This window comes from Agelaius phoeniceus, chromosome 1 (genome assembly GCF_051311805.1).
Source record: "Agelaius phoeniceus isolate bAgePho1 chromosome 1, bAgePho1.hap1, whole genome shotgun sequence".
Lineage (NCBI taxonomy): Eukaryota > Metazoa > Chordata > Aves > Passeriformes > Icteridae > Agelaius > Agelaius phoeniceus.
In genome coordinates, this window is record NC_135265.1 from 117080502 (window position 1) to 117096366 (window position 15865).

Consider the following 15865-nt stretch of genomic DNA (forward strand, 5'->3'; position numbering starts at 1 on the left):
TGCATGAATAAAAGTAAAAGCAAGCCTGTGAGAGGAGAAGTTTTTGAGTTTGGGGTACATCTGTACAGAATTTCCTCGGGAGCTGCAACTTCCTTCACCAAAGCAAAAAAGCTTTTTAGAGGAGGACACCTGGAGGGCATGGCAGCAGCACAAGTACTTTCTGTCGGATCTGATGCATGGCTTGGACCTTCACAGTGCTGAGCAGGTGAGGAACCAGATGTGCTTAGCAGAGCTGCTCTCCAGCGGGGTGGGCTGCTCTGAGCTCTCTGCACAGCCCTCAGCAGCTCTCAAACAAGCTCAGTACCTGGACTGGGTTGTCAGGAACAAGGCACAGACTGCTTGGCCCTTGTAGCCTGAAGGCCTCCCTGTGCACAGCCTGTCTGGGGACTCAGACTTTGTGAGGTGTCATCTGCTACCTGCAGAAGTGACAATGTCTAGATCTTAAGATCACATTTTGCTGTACGTGGCTGTTAAAACAGATGCTGGTTCTTCAAAGTCTACTGAATAAGTTACCTGCCTTTGTATTTTCATGTGATGCTAAATCATTTGCATTTTGTAATTCTGATATTTTAAAAGAGCTTTAAATGCCACCCAGCAATCTCAGTGCTGTACTTCTTACAGAGTACATTAACTTATCTCTGCACAGCTCTGGCTGTCATACACAGTGACTTGCTCAGCTTGGTACAAACTATCCCCACAAACTTGAGAGTTTACCTGGTTAGGTAAAGTGTAGCAATTCGCTGGGGTTTTGTTGGTACACATACCCTTGCTCTGCAACTGCTGTTGAAATTCTCAGCCATTAATGCAAATTCTTTCTAATCTGTGAGCCAAATGGCTGCCTACATCAGATGGATTACTTCTTCCCAACAGCACACAAAGGGTTGGGTGGCTGGCTACAAGTGAATTTTCATCCCTGTCATCTCTTGAGTATTTTAATAAGCTGTTACCAATAAGGTTAATCATGAGGATGCCACGTTGCTGTTTCCTCACTCTCCTGTGAAGCTGCCTTGTTGGTAACTCGTGGAGTTACAGCTTTCTCTTTGGGGACTGGCTGAAGCACAAGTTAAGGTTTCAAAAACCTTTCCTGTGTAGCAGCTGCACAGTGATGTATTTTGTCCACGTCTGGCACTACCAGTGAGTGTGCATGTGTGTGAACTTGTGCCACACCGTGACGGTGTCCCACCCTGGAGTGGTGAAACCACTGCAGCACTTTTCCTTACTCTCTATTTCCTGTTATTGAGGAGTTAAAGAATGGCTGTAATTCTCCCCCTTCTGTGAAAGTGCTATTTGCAGATTCTGTTTCTTCTGATGTTGGAAAGCGTTGGGAGACTCCCTGCACATTTTTATGACCCGCATAGTAAGCCAGCTGATTCCATAGGCCACGGCCTGAGGATGATTTATGGCACCTCAGGAGCTGGTTCTGTGCCTTCTACAAGACACAGTTGAGACTGGGGCATTTTTTTTTTTCCAGTGGAACAAACACTTAACCGAGTACCTATCCATGCCCCCCTCACTGCTTCTGCCATGCTAATATATTTCTTTTTTTAAAGAAGTGCAGCATTTCTTTGGTTGGCTCACCCTGGCACCGCGATATGCTTTGAGCACTTTTCATGCTCGGCAGCTTCTCGCTCTGATTTCTGCTCAACAAGAAACTGAAACAAGTTCTAGAGGGAGCACTGAGGCTGCTGGCAGTTGGTCTCAGAATGAGTTTCTCGCACCCCTAAATCTTGGAGAACTTAAATCTTTGAAAGCAAGGGGAGTTCCAGGCAGGCTTACGCTACACCAGGGTGCTTGGCTGTCAGACTTAGGGCACACTTAAATGATGCATTTAAATGAAAACAGACTTGGGGTAAATGTTTCTAGGCTGTTTTCTCTCTGGTCTGTCAACATACTGCAAGAGAAAGCTGAAACTGATTACATTTAGTAACTTGCGAAAATACCTCTGTGTAGGTTTGTTGTTTTGTTGTTTGTTTTTTCAAAGGGTACAGAAGTGCAAATAAAAATAGAACGATGGTAAACTGGGCAAATTCAGTGAAGGTATACTTGGGGCATGTGCTGCTTCAAAGTGTTTTGTTTTTAAATACTATTTCCACTTGCTATTTTTAACTTCACAGAAGACCTTGGCGAAGAACAGGGAGTGTATTCTACTGCACCATCACGTGCTATCAGCTTTTTACTGCATTTTTCAGCTGAAAACCTGGGAGAGCAACACCACCCCAGCTGCTGGCCCCTTTAGGGGTGATTGCACGGGCCCAGCTGCATGGAAGATGGTGATGCCTCTCAAACTGCTAACCTCCCCTTCTCCCAAAAGGTGCCTTCCCCTAAACCCAAGAGAGACTGAGTAGGCCAGACATGAATGACACAATGTGGAAGAGTGTCATACTTCCTCTGGAGAAGCCTGAAATATTTTTGCAGCTGTAGTGGCCCTCATGGCTGTGGAATCAACATGGACACCTGGACTGAAGGAGCCAACAACCCGAGAAGCTTTTGACATGCACGTTGCCTGGATCCAGCTCCCAGCTTACTCCCAGCTAAACTGTGTGTTTAAAAGAGCGCAGAGGAAAAGCTGTGTGAGATCCTGTGAGGACAGGACGCCTTCTCTCTTTCCCACGGAAAAGATACGAGGGTGGGTGCAGTGAACAGCCCCCTAAAAGGAGCGGCAGGAGATGGAGGGGGAGGGTGTCCCTGCTCAGGAGCACATGACTGTTTTTCCTTCTCCAACCTGCCACTAACAATGATGGTAAAAAGTTATCTCGTCAAATGACTCGCTGAAAATTCCTGTAACGCCGAGTATCTTTGCACTGGGTTTACGCTTTAATCTCTTTATACTTTTAAGACGCTTATTTAGTTTCCAGAGCAGTGCGGGGAGGACCGCTAAGCGCGCTACTGGTAATCACTTTTGGGTGGGATTTGTCTAATTTACTTACGGAATGAGTTTGTTTCGCTTTGTATCACGAATTCGAACGCACCGCTGACAAACTCGGCAGCGGCAGAGCCGGAGCCGGTGCGGTGCCGGGGGAGCGCGGCCCCGCCGGGACAGGGGCGCTGCCGCGGGCGGGCGGGCAGCGCTTAATGGCCGCTTCCCTTTGAAAGCCCGACCCGCTCGGGACAAAGTCCACCCTAAACCGCGGTCTCGGGCGATCCTGCCCGCGCCCCGCCCCGCCCCGCCTCGGTGGCCGGGATGAGAGAGGCGGGCGGGGGTGCGGTGCCCGCTGCCCGTCCGGGGGCACAGGCAGAGGCCAGGGCGGGCGGCGGGGGGCCGGGCAGCCTCCCGGGACGCCTCTCGGTTTCGTTTCGCCGCCGCGGTTGGGAAGTTTGAAGAGCGGCAGTAGCACAGTGACACCTCACACACAACACACCCCCCGGGCTTCACCGGGAGTTTCCCGGGACGGGACGCGCCAGGGCGGGCGGGCGGGCGCGGCGCTGCCCCCGAGGTGCGGAGCGGTGCGGAGCGGGCCCCCCCTCGGCCCGGTCAGTGCGGCGGGGCGGAGCGGAGCGGAGCGGCGGGGGAGCGCACGGAAGACGCCGTGCCCCGCCGTGCCCCGCGGCAGCAGCGCACCCTCGGCCGGCGGGCGGGCGGGCGGCCGGAGCCCCGGCGGGGCGCTGGCGGGCCGCGGGCAGCAGGCAGGTTAGTGACCCCCGCCCTTCCCCCGCCCGGGGCGCGGGGGGGTCCTATTTTTTTTTTTCCCTGCTCTTTTTTTTTTTTTTTTTTTTCCTTTTCCCTTTTCCCCCCTTCTCTCCTCGTTGCATAAATTATGCCGGGCGGGGCGGTGACGTCGCGGGGGCGGGGCGCGCGGCGGCGCTCGCCCCCGGGGAGGGGGCGGTGTCGGGGGCGCGCCTTGTGGCGGCGGAGGGAGGGAGGAAGGAGGGGAGGGAGGGAGGCGGCGGGGGCGGGCGGGCGCAGGGGGCGGCAGCCGCCTGGCTGGCTGGTGTCGCGCTCGGCTCGGCTCCGGCGGGCGCGCTCGCTCGCTCGGGAACTATCGGATTAAACTTGAATCGAGTGAAATTACACAAAGGAGCGAAGCGGAGCCGGCGGAGACCCCGAAACTACCCGAGACCCGCGCTGACCCTTCCTCTCCCTCCCCTCCCTTCCACCCCTCCTTCGCCTGCCCGCCCCGGTCAGGGATCCCCCTCCTCCCCTCTTAGCCCAGCCCCGGTGCGAGCGAGCAACTCCGTGCGTGTGTGTTGTGTGCGTGTGTGTTGTGTGCGAGACCCGCACCCCGCCTCGCCCCCCCCGGCCGACGGCACCAACTCCGGAGCGTGTCCCCTCCTCCTCCCCGGCCCTTCGGCGGAGGGCAGCGAGGGAGCGAGCGGGGGACACCGGTCCCCGACGGCCACGCACCGGCCCGGTGAGTGACCCCGCACCTCACTGGGCGCGGACGGGCGGAGGGAGGGAGGGAGGCGGGCGCCGGCCATGGAGCAGGGGACCCGCGGCAGGTCTCTGTCCCCGGCGGAGCGGAGCGGCGCGGGGGTGCTCGCTGCCGGCGGCGGTCCGGGGGGGTGGGGGATGCTGAGCCTTGCCGCGGCTCCGGGCGAGGCGGGGCGGGGGGGTGTGTGTGTTGAGGGGGGTGTCTCAGCGGGGCACTTCCCCGGGTGTAAATGGCTTTTTGTTGTGCTGCGGCCGGCCGGTCGGCCGCCTGCCTCGCCTCGGGGGAGGGGAGGGCACCGGGGAGCCAGAGCGCCGGCGCCCCTTCCCCTTCCCTTCTTCTTCCCCCTGCGCTCCTCTCCGCAAGTTTGGAGGGTGACTAAAAATCCGGGAAAAGTTGAGCGAAACTGCGCGGCGGGGGCGGCGGGGCCCAGCGCCGGCCGGGATGGCCGCGGGAGCGCTTCCCCCGCTGACCACGCTGACGGCTCCCGGCGGCCGCGTCGGCACAACAAGCGCTAACAAAGTGAGGGCGCTTCCCTGCCGTGCACGGCCCGGCCCGGCTCGGCCCGGCACCGCCCCGCTCCGCGCAGGCACATGGGTCGCCGGGGCCGGGGCCCGGGCCGCAGCGGGGGCACCCCCAGCGGAGGCCGGGCGGTGGGTGGCGGCGGGCGGCAGGAAGGCGGGCGGGGAGGGAGGAGAAGGAGGAGGGAGGCGGGAGCACGAGGTGCCGCTCCGGCCGCCGGTGCGCGCGGCGGGGGGATCGTCCTGCCCCGGCGGCACCGGGAGGGGGCAGGGGGCGGCCGGCGCTCCCCGGCGGCCGGAGAAGAAAGGGGAGCGGGGGAAAGAGGGAGGGGACGGGAAGGGAAGGGAGAACGCTACCCGAGGCAGCCGGAGCGGTGCCGGCGGACGCCGCATAATAGGGGTTTCACCCCGCCGAGTACCTTCGCTCCGCCGGCGCGGAGCCGGGGCGGGCGGGAGGCGCTGCCGCCGCCGCCGCGCACATGGGGTCGGGGCCGGGGCGCTCCCCTCGTCGCGCTTTCCCCCACCCCGTTCCGGGCCATTTTGAGGGTGAGCGGAAAAAGGTGGTTTGAGGCCAAAGCGGTCAGGGCGCGCAGCGAGGGGGGGCCGGCCGCGCTCGGTGCGCGGGGCGCGGTGGGGAGCGGAGCGGGGCCGGCGGCGGGCGCTGCGTGCGGGGCGGCGGGGAGCGGGCAGCGCCTGTGCGTGTGCGCGGGTGTGTGAGAGAGAGCGGTGGCGGGGGGAGGGGGGCAGGGTTGTTAGTGAGTCTCAGGGAGAAGGCGCTGCAGGCAATGAGCAGCCATCATTACGTTGCCTTCATTTATCCCGGTAGCGCTAAATCAGGGGACGCGCTCCCACGCCGGGGGAGCCCCTCCGGGCGCGCCCCGCGCTGCCGGGCCGGTCTCCGCGGGTGGGTGTCCGGGGGGGGCGGGTCGGGGTGCTGGGAAAGGGGGTGGCCGTGGGCACGGGCTGGAAATGGAGCCGGTTTCCCCGGCTCCCCCCGACAGCCCGCTCACGCCCGGGTTTAAAGTAGTTGTTTTTTAAACAGACAATGGACAAAAGGAAAGTAGCGATGGATGCCCGGGAGCTCCCTGTCCGCTGCGGGGCCGCGCGGCGCCGCGCAACTCTCCCGCACTTACCCACTTTCTGCCTTTGTTTTCGTTTGGGAAGGGGCCGAGCGTGCCTCCCCACTACAGAAAAGGGCGATTTTTTTCATTTGCGAGAAGCCTCTTGTTTTGTTTTGTTTTTTTTTTTTTTAATTTTTTTTTTTTTTAAATTTCCCGTGCCACTTGGGCTTCCGCGGATGTTTGGCTTGGGGAATATCAGAATAACCTCGGTGCGATAAGTTTGTTTCTGCGTCGATGTTCGTCTCGATTTTTACTCTCATCAAAGCAGATCGCGGGCAGTGTTTATCCTGGAAGATGGCTTTCGGGAGAATGTGTTAGCCTTTTTTTTTTTTTTTTTCCCTTTTCCTTTTTTTCTTTTCTTGTGTTATACGGGACTAGCGGAGGTACAAACAAGCAAGTTGAACAAAAAATGTTTCTGTTCATTTCCTCACAGATCATCCATTCTAACGACGGCAAAAAAATCTTAATGACTATGACCTTAGCAGCATGGGTAGCTGATTTTTCCCAATTATAAATCCCGTTAGTTTGCGGTAATGTGTGAGTATCAATATATAATTCATATTAAAAAGCATGATCCGTAATTATTATTCTTTTTTTTTTTTTTATAAAAGTTGAAATCTATCATTTTCCAATGAGAGTGCTGCATCTGTCGCTTGGAGTGTTTTTGTCTCGCTGTTGCACAACAGAGGCTCTCCAGTCTTTAACCTAAAATGGCAGCTTTAATTTGACTGGGGCCCATTCATTGACAATGATAATAAAAAGGCTGAAAGCTAAATGTAGCTGGATGCTTGGGGCACGTATGCAGAACACTTTCCTCTCCATTGCTGGGTGCTGCTAAGAGAGGAACTTCCAAGCTCTCTAGTTTCCACCATGAAAGTTTCCAATACTTTTTTTTGTTATTAACAAAATAAAAATAATAATAAAAACCCCACATTGCTCAGCATAGACCATGTTTTAGATGTCCGGGTTGCTTACAAACTTAACGGTGAGGTGACAGTTAGAGAGAGCTCCTTTGAAGAGGTCTGCATTTATAGCACCAGCAGAAAAATTCTAGCAATCACTTCTAAAATAAGATGCAGTTTGGGGGAAAATTAACTATTTCTTTCTGAGGTTTGTAACAGGTGATCAGAACAATTACATTCTGTATATTTTCCTATCTCCAGCTACCAAAAGTGGGGAGTATGGCTTGTTTCTTCTTGTTTGGTGTTGTAAATGTGCTCAGGGTTTTGCAGAGATCCTTATGATAGTGTACTATTTTCCTCTAGGTTAAAACCACAGCTGCTTGGAAAAAGTAATTATTTTTGGTCTTAGACATAATGTGAAGTTTGAAACAGTTTCACAAAACAAAATTTCCCCTACTAAAGTATTGGTGGATGCCACAGATTCACGCATCTTGTCCTGTCTTTCTGTTAACCTGAACTGCTTATTTTCAGTCTCTTTTGAGCTGTTTTATAAACTTTATAAAGATCATTATTAAAGCCATTGCACAGGCTCTTAGAAGAGTATTAAACGCTTGTGATTGCAAGTGTAACTGAATTACTAATTCACTGATACTAATTGGATAATCATATTTGACCAAATATATTACTAAATATTTAACAATGTGATGACATTTCTGTTATTGCTTGTAAATCATGGTTAGGTTATTTAAACGGGGAAAAAGCCTCATATTTGCAACCCAAAATTATTTTATCACCTCTTCAGTAATGAAGGAAAGTTTCGATCACAGACAAGGATCACACAGTCCTCTTAGGAAAATAAAAATTTCTAGGGGTTTTGCACTGTAACAATGTCAGTAAAAATGAGGTTTAGTGGAACACTTTCTATTGCAATCAAAACTCTGAAATGGGAGATTTCAGTTGTGACCAGTTCCTTTTGGGTTTGGTTAATGCAGAAGCCTGAAGATTTGTGTCAGAGGAGCACTGTAAAGGTTTCCCTGTCCATGTAGAGGGGTCAGTTAACCTGAGGGTAGTTTCTTTCCCATGTGAGTTATTTGCTGTTTTGAACTGAAAAGCTTCTGATGAATGTTTGCAGTATTTGCCATTAACACTCAAATAATATTAGGACTTTTATAAGACGTAAAACGAGTTGTTGGCGAGTCCAGGTGGGTCAGGCTGATGGCAAAGCTGCAAGCAGGTACTGAAGAAGGAAGTGCTGCTGAGTCTGGGCTTGGCATGGGTGGGTGGTGTTGTGCTCAGTGGGCCTGCCCTGCCCCAGCACACAGGGACGCTCCGTGCCAGGTCTGTGCCCCGCAGACGGCGGCTCTGCAGGCAGGAGAACCTGCAGTGTGAGGATACAGCAAATCCTAAACAAAGGCAACCCAGACATGATTTTCTGTCAAGCTGGAAAGGCCTGAGTAATAGAGGCTTCTCAGGTTTTCTCAGAGCTGCTGAAGTGTGGCAGTGAGGCTGCGTTTTGCCATGGGGTTTGGTTTTGTTAGTAGCGTACGGTGTGATAGGTAGAGGTTGCTAAGGTGGGAAGGAAGAGGTGGAAGAAAGTGACCAGAAAGAAGGAGGGTGGAAATAAATGCAGGTGTCTCCTTGAATCCTGTGCCTTACCTCTATCCCTTATTTCCCACTCATTTTTACATTAGGTTTCAGATGGAAAGCCTTTAGGATGTGCTGGTCGGTATTTGCTCTTGTGAATCTGACGTAATTCAAAGAAAAGTGTGTGGCTACCAAGGGTACAGGCAACTGTGAGACAAGTGGTGTGTGTGTCTGAATGTCTTCCTTCCCCCAGTTCCCTTAAATCCTCACTTCCAAACCCTTATGTATTTGTGTGCTGTGAGCAAATCACTAACTGCTCAGATTTATGAGCTGGTTAACTGATGCCCATAAGTAACACGGGTGATACTTTTATGTTACTTTAATGTTCCCTGTATACAAGAGAAAACTGCAAATTTTAGTAAATAATTAAACTGTCTTTCTGACAAATGACTCTTTTGTGTGTAGGTGAGGCTTTAGCCTTCACTTTTCCAACAGAAAAGTTACTGTATTAATTTAGCTCCACCATTTAGCTTCACCATTAAGACAGACATTAACTCCATCATTTCTCATCATTTATATATCCATGAATAGCTTGTCAGCACAAATACTACTGGATTTTAATACAAGAAAGTTTTAAATGCTGTCTATATTGCAGTAGTGATAAAAAGGCAAAGGGAAACTCCAACTATGATTTAATTTTTAGAACTCTTCCAGAGGAAGGAGTGAGGTACAATATGCAGAAACATCCCATGTTTTTATTAGGGTTCTGATGAGATACTGAAACCTGATGGAAGATTTCCTCCTGTTTTCTTTCTGCCTGCACAATCTTGACTAACTTTCAGTGATTCACATCTTACCCAAGATCAGCAGTCATGGAAATGCTACGTTGTAGTTGTGCACTAAAATCTGTCTTGGAAAATGAGGTTGGAAGGCATGATGCAAAAAATAAAAAGGAGATTATGACCTAAAGGACACATTCCAAGAGCCCAAATATGACAACAAAGCTCTTAAGGGTATTCTTAAGTATATAAAAGCTGATTAGCTCTTAGCTTCCAACATTGTGACTTTTCTGAGATGTAAACATGCACCTAGAAGAAGCCAAGCCAAAACCAAGGGTCTTTTGCTGCCACTTGGGTTCTTCTCTGGGTGCTGTTCTGTAGCTGTTTCTAAGCACGCTGGTTGTTTTGCTGCCCTTATGCTAAATGTGCAGACACCTGCATTCTCCTTAAAAAAAGAAAAGAAAAAGGAGGGGTACAACTTAATTTAAGCATTTTCTTTTAAAAGTTAGGATTCAATAAAAGAGTGCTCATTACCATATAAGCTACTGTTTTAGTAGAACATTGTAACACATGACTTTGAAAGCTTATTGGCATGTGGGAACTAACCAGAAGCCCTTGCTGGCATGATGTAGGGCTCCCTTTGCTCTGTAGTGACCTATATAGCTATTTTGGGTGTGGTTTTGCTTGGCTTTCATGGGAGCTGAGTCCAACCTTCCTCTGACATAGACAATTGCTGTGACGAGAGGGCCTTGAGGGGAATGGTGGGGAATAAATAACTTTGGGAATCAATTGTCTGGAAAAAGTCATTGCAGCCAAAATGTCTGCCCTCTTCCTAATGGTTCTGAGGGGAAAATAAAATTTCATTTATATGGTCCTGATCCTAGAGGTTATTCTGTTCAGGTTTCATTTAAATAGGAGCTTGTGTTTGGGGAGAGCAGTGCAGCAGCTTACCTGCCTGGGAGTAGCTGGCATATGGCAAATCCAGTGCTGGATAGTTTTGCAAGCACTTTATTTTAATGTCCTTGAGCCACTTTTTAAGCTGTTCAGCTGAGCTTTCTGCTTACTGCTAGAACTTCAACAGGTAGCTGGCTTTAACATTTCTTGGTGATTTTGAAAGAAATTGACCTCCCCACAGTTTATTTTGATCTCTATCTACAAAGCAAGTGTCACTTAAAACATTTTGCGGAGGTGTACATCAGATGTACAAAGTAGGATTCCTTCTGTGCAGCAGAGGCAGTCCTGCTCTGAAAACAAAACTTTCTTTTCTCCTTCCTGCCCTTTCTACTCCCCTCCCCCCAGCTTTCCCATAGATTTTGTTCCTCTTCAAGTTCCTTTCCTGTTGGGTTTTTAATCTTTTTTCCGATTCATACTGCTTTCTGTTTGCTTAATGGAGTTGTGTTTTCTTGCCAATCCTAGATAATGAGGATATGTGGCAAAATAAACATGCATTTCAGCTCCTAATAATGCTGCTTTCTACCAAAACCATGGAGGCTGCCTAAGCTGGTGTGGGGAGGGCTGGCTGGCTGCACCAAAGCTCGATGAAGTCTCATGTTAGCCCCTGGATGCTGTCATGGCAAGGGGCAGACAGCCAGAGCAGGGGGCTGCTGCAGTGTGCTGGCAGCTTCCCAAAGGTTCTTCATGACCCTCTGAAGAGGAAAATCCTCTTGTTTCAAGTTTTGTTTTCATGAAAGTGACATCCCCCCATCTTTTAGTAGCGGATAGATAGAGCTGTAGTGGTTTCTCTTGCTCTGTGCACTGTGTAGCTGTGAGTGGGGAGGGTCTAGTCCCATGACAGTTTTGAGATGGACATAGCCATTGTGGGCTGTCCTTTGCCAAGCAGAGAAGTCTGGGGTGTGGGGAGGAGCTCCTGATGGGATTGTGATATTTCTGAAAGAAATAGGAGAGCTTTGGAGACCAGGAACTATGTGACCAGTGGTAAAGCAGATCAGAACATGGAGCAAGGCCAAGGAAGACTTTAATAAAGGCACTTTTGTCCTCGATCTTAAAATAGGAAGCCTATGGATTTATTTACAGGGTAAACAGGATTTGTTAAGTGGGTAGTCACTGTGTGAGAAGGAATACTGGTCATTCTTTGTGAGAGAATTCAGGTGAAGACTAAAGCTGAGCTGAAAGCTGGAATTTTAGACGTTTAGACATCAGTAATAGGACAAAACATGGAGAAAGTCTTCATCACAGAAAGCATTGAGGTAGGTAGTGCTGTTCTGGGAGAAATGTGAAACAAGCTCTTACATAATAGAAACTGAAAAACTTGGTTCAAGTCTTTGGTATTAACTTGGACGAGCTAGTAAGTGGGAAGTCTGAGTTGATGACAAGTTATGAGAAAATATTCTTTGCTTCAAAGAGGATCCATCAATGTAGCTGTTGAGATTGAAATCCAAAGCTGAAATGCTACTTGGTAAAAGGTCTTGCAGGAAAGCACGTGTCAGCCTGTACTGTAGAGAAAGGCAGTTTAGTACTTCTTCAAGTTGAAGATTAACAGCCAGAAAGGCAATACAACTGACCTGGTTTGTAATGCTCAATAAAAGGAGGATTGAGAGAAGGAGAGTAATGATGAGGCTAACAGATGTTCAAAAATAATTCTGATAAGGCCGAGATAAAAGTGCATGACAGCGAGATTCTGGTAAATTTCAAGGATGCATCTTAATTAGCTGTTCAGGGTATAACAATTGTTTTCAAAACCTTACCTGTTCCTGGACAGGAGAGCCTATCTGAAGTCCAGGAATCAGGCATCCCAAGTATCCTGCGGCTTGAAGTTCTATATTTGAATGTGTATTGTTTTCTCATGTGGGATAAGAAATACTGAAACAACCGTAACTGCAGTTACTGTCTTGACATGAGATCTAGGATGATGATTTTATATTTTTGGCTCAACTGTCTGGTATATATCTAGGCAAGCCCTGTGGATTTTTGAGAATGTGCTCTGGTTTTTGCAGCTTCTGGACTGAAGTAGCTGCTTGTTGGATTTGGTGGTTTATTGCAAGGCAAGAAGCAGACAGCGCATCTCCATTTCTTAGTTTGAAAGGTTTTGGGACTAGGTTGCTGGTTCCTGGAAAGACCAGGCAGCTGCACAGGGTGGTGTAGTTGTGTCAGGATGGCTTAAAGGAAGGCCCTCTGATGTAGTAGCCAGTGCCTATGTGAGTTCAGAGATTCCTTTAAACTCTGATGAGGGGACTCTCACTAAGTGTATAATTCTTGCCTTGAGTTGTTTTAACCATGAAGAATTAAACTGAGAGTTCATAGCGAGCAGTTTACGATCTCTCTTGATTTAGGAAGGAATCATTCAGAAAGTGAGTTAAATAGGGATTTCTGGACTGCCTCAGGATGTTAGTCTGGGAGAGAACTGCTAAGTAATTCAGTTTATTTATCAGTACCATTGTGAGGTGTCTGCTGTGCTTTGCATTTGCTTAGCTCTCTAAGTGGAGTACAACCTCACTCATCTTTACTTTAATCATCTTTGTTTCATTGGGGGGGAAGTGAATAAGCAGGCTTCATTTTCACTTCCCTCTTATTTCTGTATTGATCTCTACAAAGATACATTGTCATTTTCATTTTTTGTTCTTTTTTTTTGTACAGAAGTAAGTGAAACGTGCTTCTTTATTTCTGTTGTAATCTTTACAGAGGTTACTGAAAAAAATTTGCCTGTTTCACCTGCATTTCTCCTTACTACAGTTCTGCAGTGTTCCCCAGCCTGTGCTGTTTTCTCTCACAGAAGTGATTCTTAGTGAGCATACTTTCACAGTTCAAACAGGATTTGAACCTTGTGGCAGCCATGCTGAAGGAAGGGGTTGTTTTGTAGAAATGGCATGTCTATTGGAAGAATCAGCTTGTTCCAGGCAGCACTAGGACAGAAACATGTCTTACAGCTTGGGTTCGGGAATCTTTGTAGTACATAGTACTACATAGTACATACTCTTAGAAGTTAAGCATATTGGATGTTGCACTGAAACTATTAAAAAAAAAAAAAAGAAAGAAAAATGGAAGGAGGGTGTTTGTGTGGCTTTGCTGTGGTTAAGGTGACTGAAGTCTTGAACAGTGAGTTCTCAGGGAAGTAAGTGAAGGCCTCACACCCCCTTGCTACCCCCTGGCCAAACCATGACTACTTAATTTTGTGAAGTGAAAAAATAAAACCTTGGCTACAGAAAAGATGGCAGGTGAAAGTAATTCCTTCCATAGCTCTTCTCATAAGAAATTTCCCTAATGGTGTGATGGAAAAGATTAATCTCCTTAATCTCTTTCTCTTCTTCACCTTTCTCTGTCTCCTCTCTCAGAAGAAAGCAGGATGCTTACCTTTCTGCCTGCCTCTCTGGGTGGACAACCTCAGGCTTGTCACTGGTTCACATGTGACTTCCTGAGATTGTCGCATGACCAGTGGCACGACTGGACTGTGCAGTAGGGGCTGGTTGGGCAATGCAGATTTTGGCTGTCTGAGGAACTGGAATAGGAGGGGTTCTTAGAGGTGGATATTAGTGTCAGCTGGGATGCAGGCTGTGTGCCTGAACTTGTCCCCTGGTGGGGCTTCTGGGGTCTGCTTCTGTCTTCCTTTGTGCGCCTGTGTGTGACCTGGAGTTGAGTGGTGTGTTCCGTGGCTGCCCAACATTAAGATTTTTGGTGGGAGGCTGGTAGGGTCAGAAAAGCTAAAAATCCCTTCTCTAATTTGTCAAGGTGTGAGCATGGTGGTGTTTTGGGGCAGGGTGCTTTTTCTCTTCAGCAATTGCTGAAGGCAGCTGTTTCTGTGCTGAGGAGCCTCCAGGTTGGCAAGGAACTTTGAATAGTGAGATCGATTCGATGTGGCTGTGGGAGTGACACCTTTGGTACACCTTGACTTCTCTCTTCTGGAGTGAAACAGCACATCTGCAGCAGGCAGTCCATCCTGATGAGGCAGATTGATCCCTGGACAGAAATCTCTGGGCAGAAAACCTGGGGCTAGGCAGCTGTAGCACCTGCTTCCACCATGTTGGCTTGACTGCCTCCTTCCCTCAAGGTGCTTTCTCTTAGGCACATAAGCTGTCCTCTCGTAGGTTTATTTTGGATACTGGTGACAAAAGTTCTTTCTCTTTTCTGCTTATCCAAAATGCTTGTTTCTCCATCACAATGTTTATTGAGATTGGTGGCTGTTCCCAGGGGTTTTTTTTGGTTTTTGATTTTTGTTTGTTCATTTTTTAAATTAAAAAACTAGAGTGAAATCTGCCAAGCTTTCTTTACCCTCCTTGTCTAGGGTATCCTTATCTTGATATTATGTTTGTAAGAACTTTTTTTCTTCTGATGGAGTATTATACTTAAATCTGTGTAAGAGTACTTTTTTTTGGTATAATCAGTTTTTTGTAGCTCTGAAGATAGCTGGAAGCTGTTGAATGTTGTCTTGTGGTCCCTCTAATCATGTGTAAGTCAGGGTATGGTTTGAGAAATGCAGTGAGCTAATTTAACTGGACATTGTTCTGAAAGGAGAAGTTTCCTCTCTGGCTTTGTCCCCCTGCACCCCAACTCACAACCACATAGCTCTGCTACTTTTTTCTGGCAGCAGTGCTTGTCAGGTCCTTCTGTGAGCCACTTTAGTTCACCAAAATGGCAGAAAAATAACTCTGTAAAATGGAGAGCATTTTGCTGTTGTAATGAATCAAACTAGCTCATAAAAGGATCTGATGAACACCAGAGCTGGTACTAAGGACGAGGGGGGCCGCTGGCTTGGAGAGCAGCAAGCCCTTTTCATCTTTTCATTTTGGTGGCAGTGAGCAAGTGGATTGGATCAGTTGCCTGGGAACCTTCATGGGAGAAAGAGAAATAGAGTAATCATCTGTGAAGCAAAGGACACGAAAAGAAAAATGTGCTGGCCTGAGTTAAAATGGATATTAAAATTTGTTTATTCCATTGATGCTATGGATTGTATGCTATAAATTGATTAAAATTAATAATCCACTGACCAGAAATCAGCTTCCCTCTTCAGGTAGGAAAACAAAAGCCTAAAAGATTTACTAATGTATAAATAACTTGTTTGCTCTTTCAAATGTGAAGTATTTAATCTTTGAAACCATTTATTCACAATAAAGGGGGGGAGGGGGCTGTTGGTTTTGGATTGGTGGGTTTTTTTGTTTGTTTTGTTTTTTGGGGTTTTTTTTGCAACATTGAAGTCCTCCATAAGGTTTATCACCTTTGAGTCAATTTGTCTGTCTCAAATTTTATCAAGTCAGTGGTGTTTCAGTGTCATCAAGTTTCATCAGTCAGTAATTCAGTGGATTCCATTATTCAGAGTATTCCCAACTATTTACATTTTCCTGCTGGTTTGAGATGGAATGAGTGCTTGGTCCTAGTAGGTGGCTGAGACTGTTACTTCCTATCACAGTCTTAAGCTTTCTGATAGTGAAATGTATGCACTCCTCCTTGTTAAAACTGGTGAAAAAAGTACATTGCAAGTCAAATAATGTGCTGCTTAGTCACTTCTGTAATACTGTGCTCTTGCTGCTCTCCAGAGAGAGAAATGGGCAGTTTACATTGTGTAGCTTAGCAGAGGAATGAACACCTTACATAAAAGTCAGGGATTCTGACTGCAGCTTCTGCTCAATCCACCTGTCAGCT

General features: G+C 48.4%; 1 protein-coding gene across 9 annotated transcripts in view; it reads left to right on the forward strand.

Moving 5' to 3' along the window:
• The first annotated feature begins 3524 nt into the window (after positions 1-3524).
• Positions 3525-15865, forward strand: part of CHD7 (chromodomain helicase DNA binding protein 7) — a 131496-nt gene continuing 119155 nt past the window's right edge. For 5 of the 9 annotated variants that reach the window (XM_077185905.1, XM_077185932.1, XM_077185934.1 and 2 more), the window contains exons 1-2: positions 3910-4349; positions 6443-6546. The gene's annotated coding sequence lies outside the window, so the exon portion shown is untranslated. Of the gene's footprint in view, positions 3629-3909; positions 4350-5244; positions 5435-6442; positions 6547-15865 lie in introns of those variants that run through there. The other 4 variants (XM_077185910.1, XM_077185916.1, XM_077185907.1 and 1 more) reach the window with 4 other exon arrangements.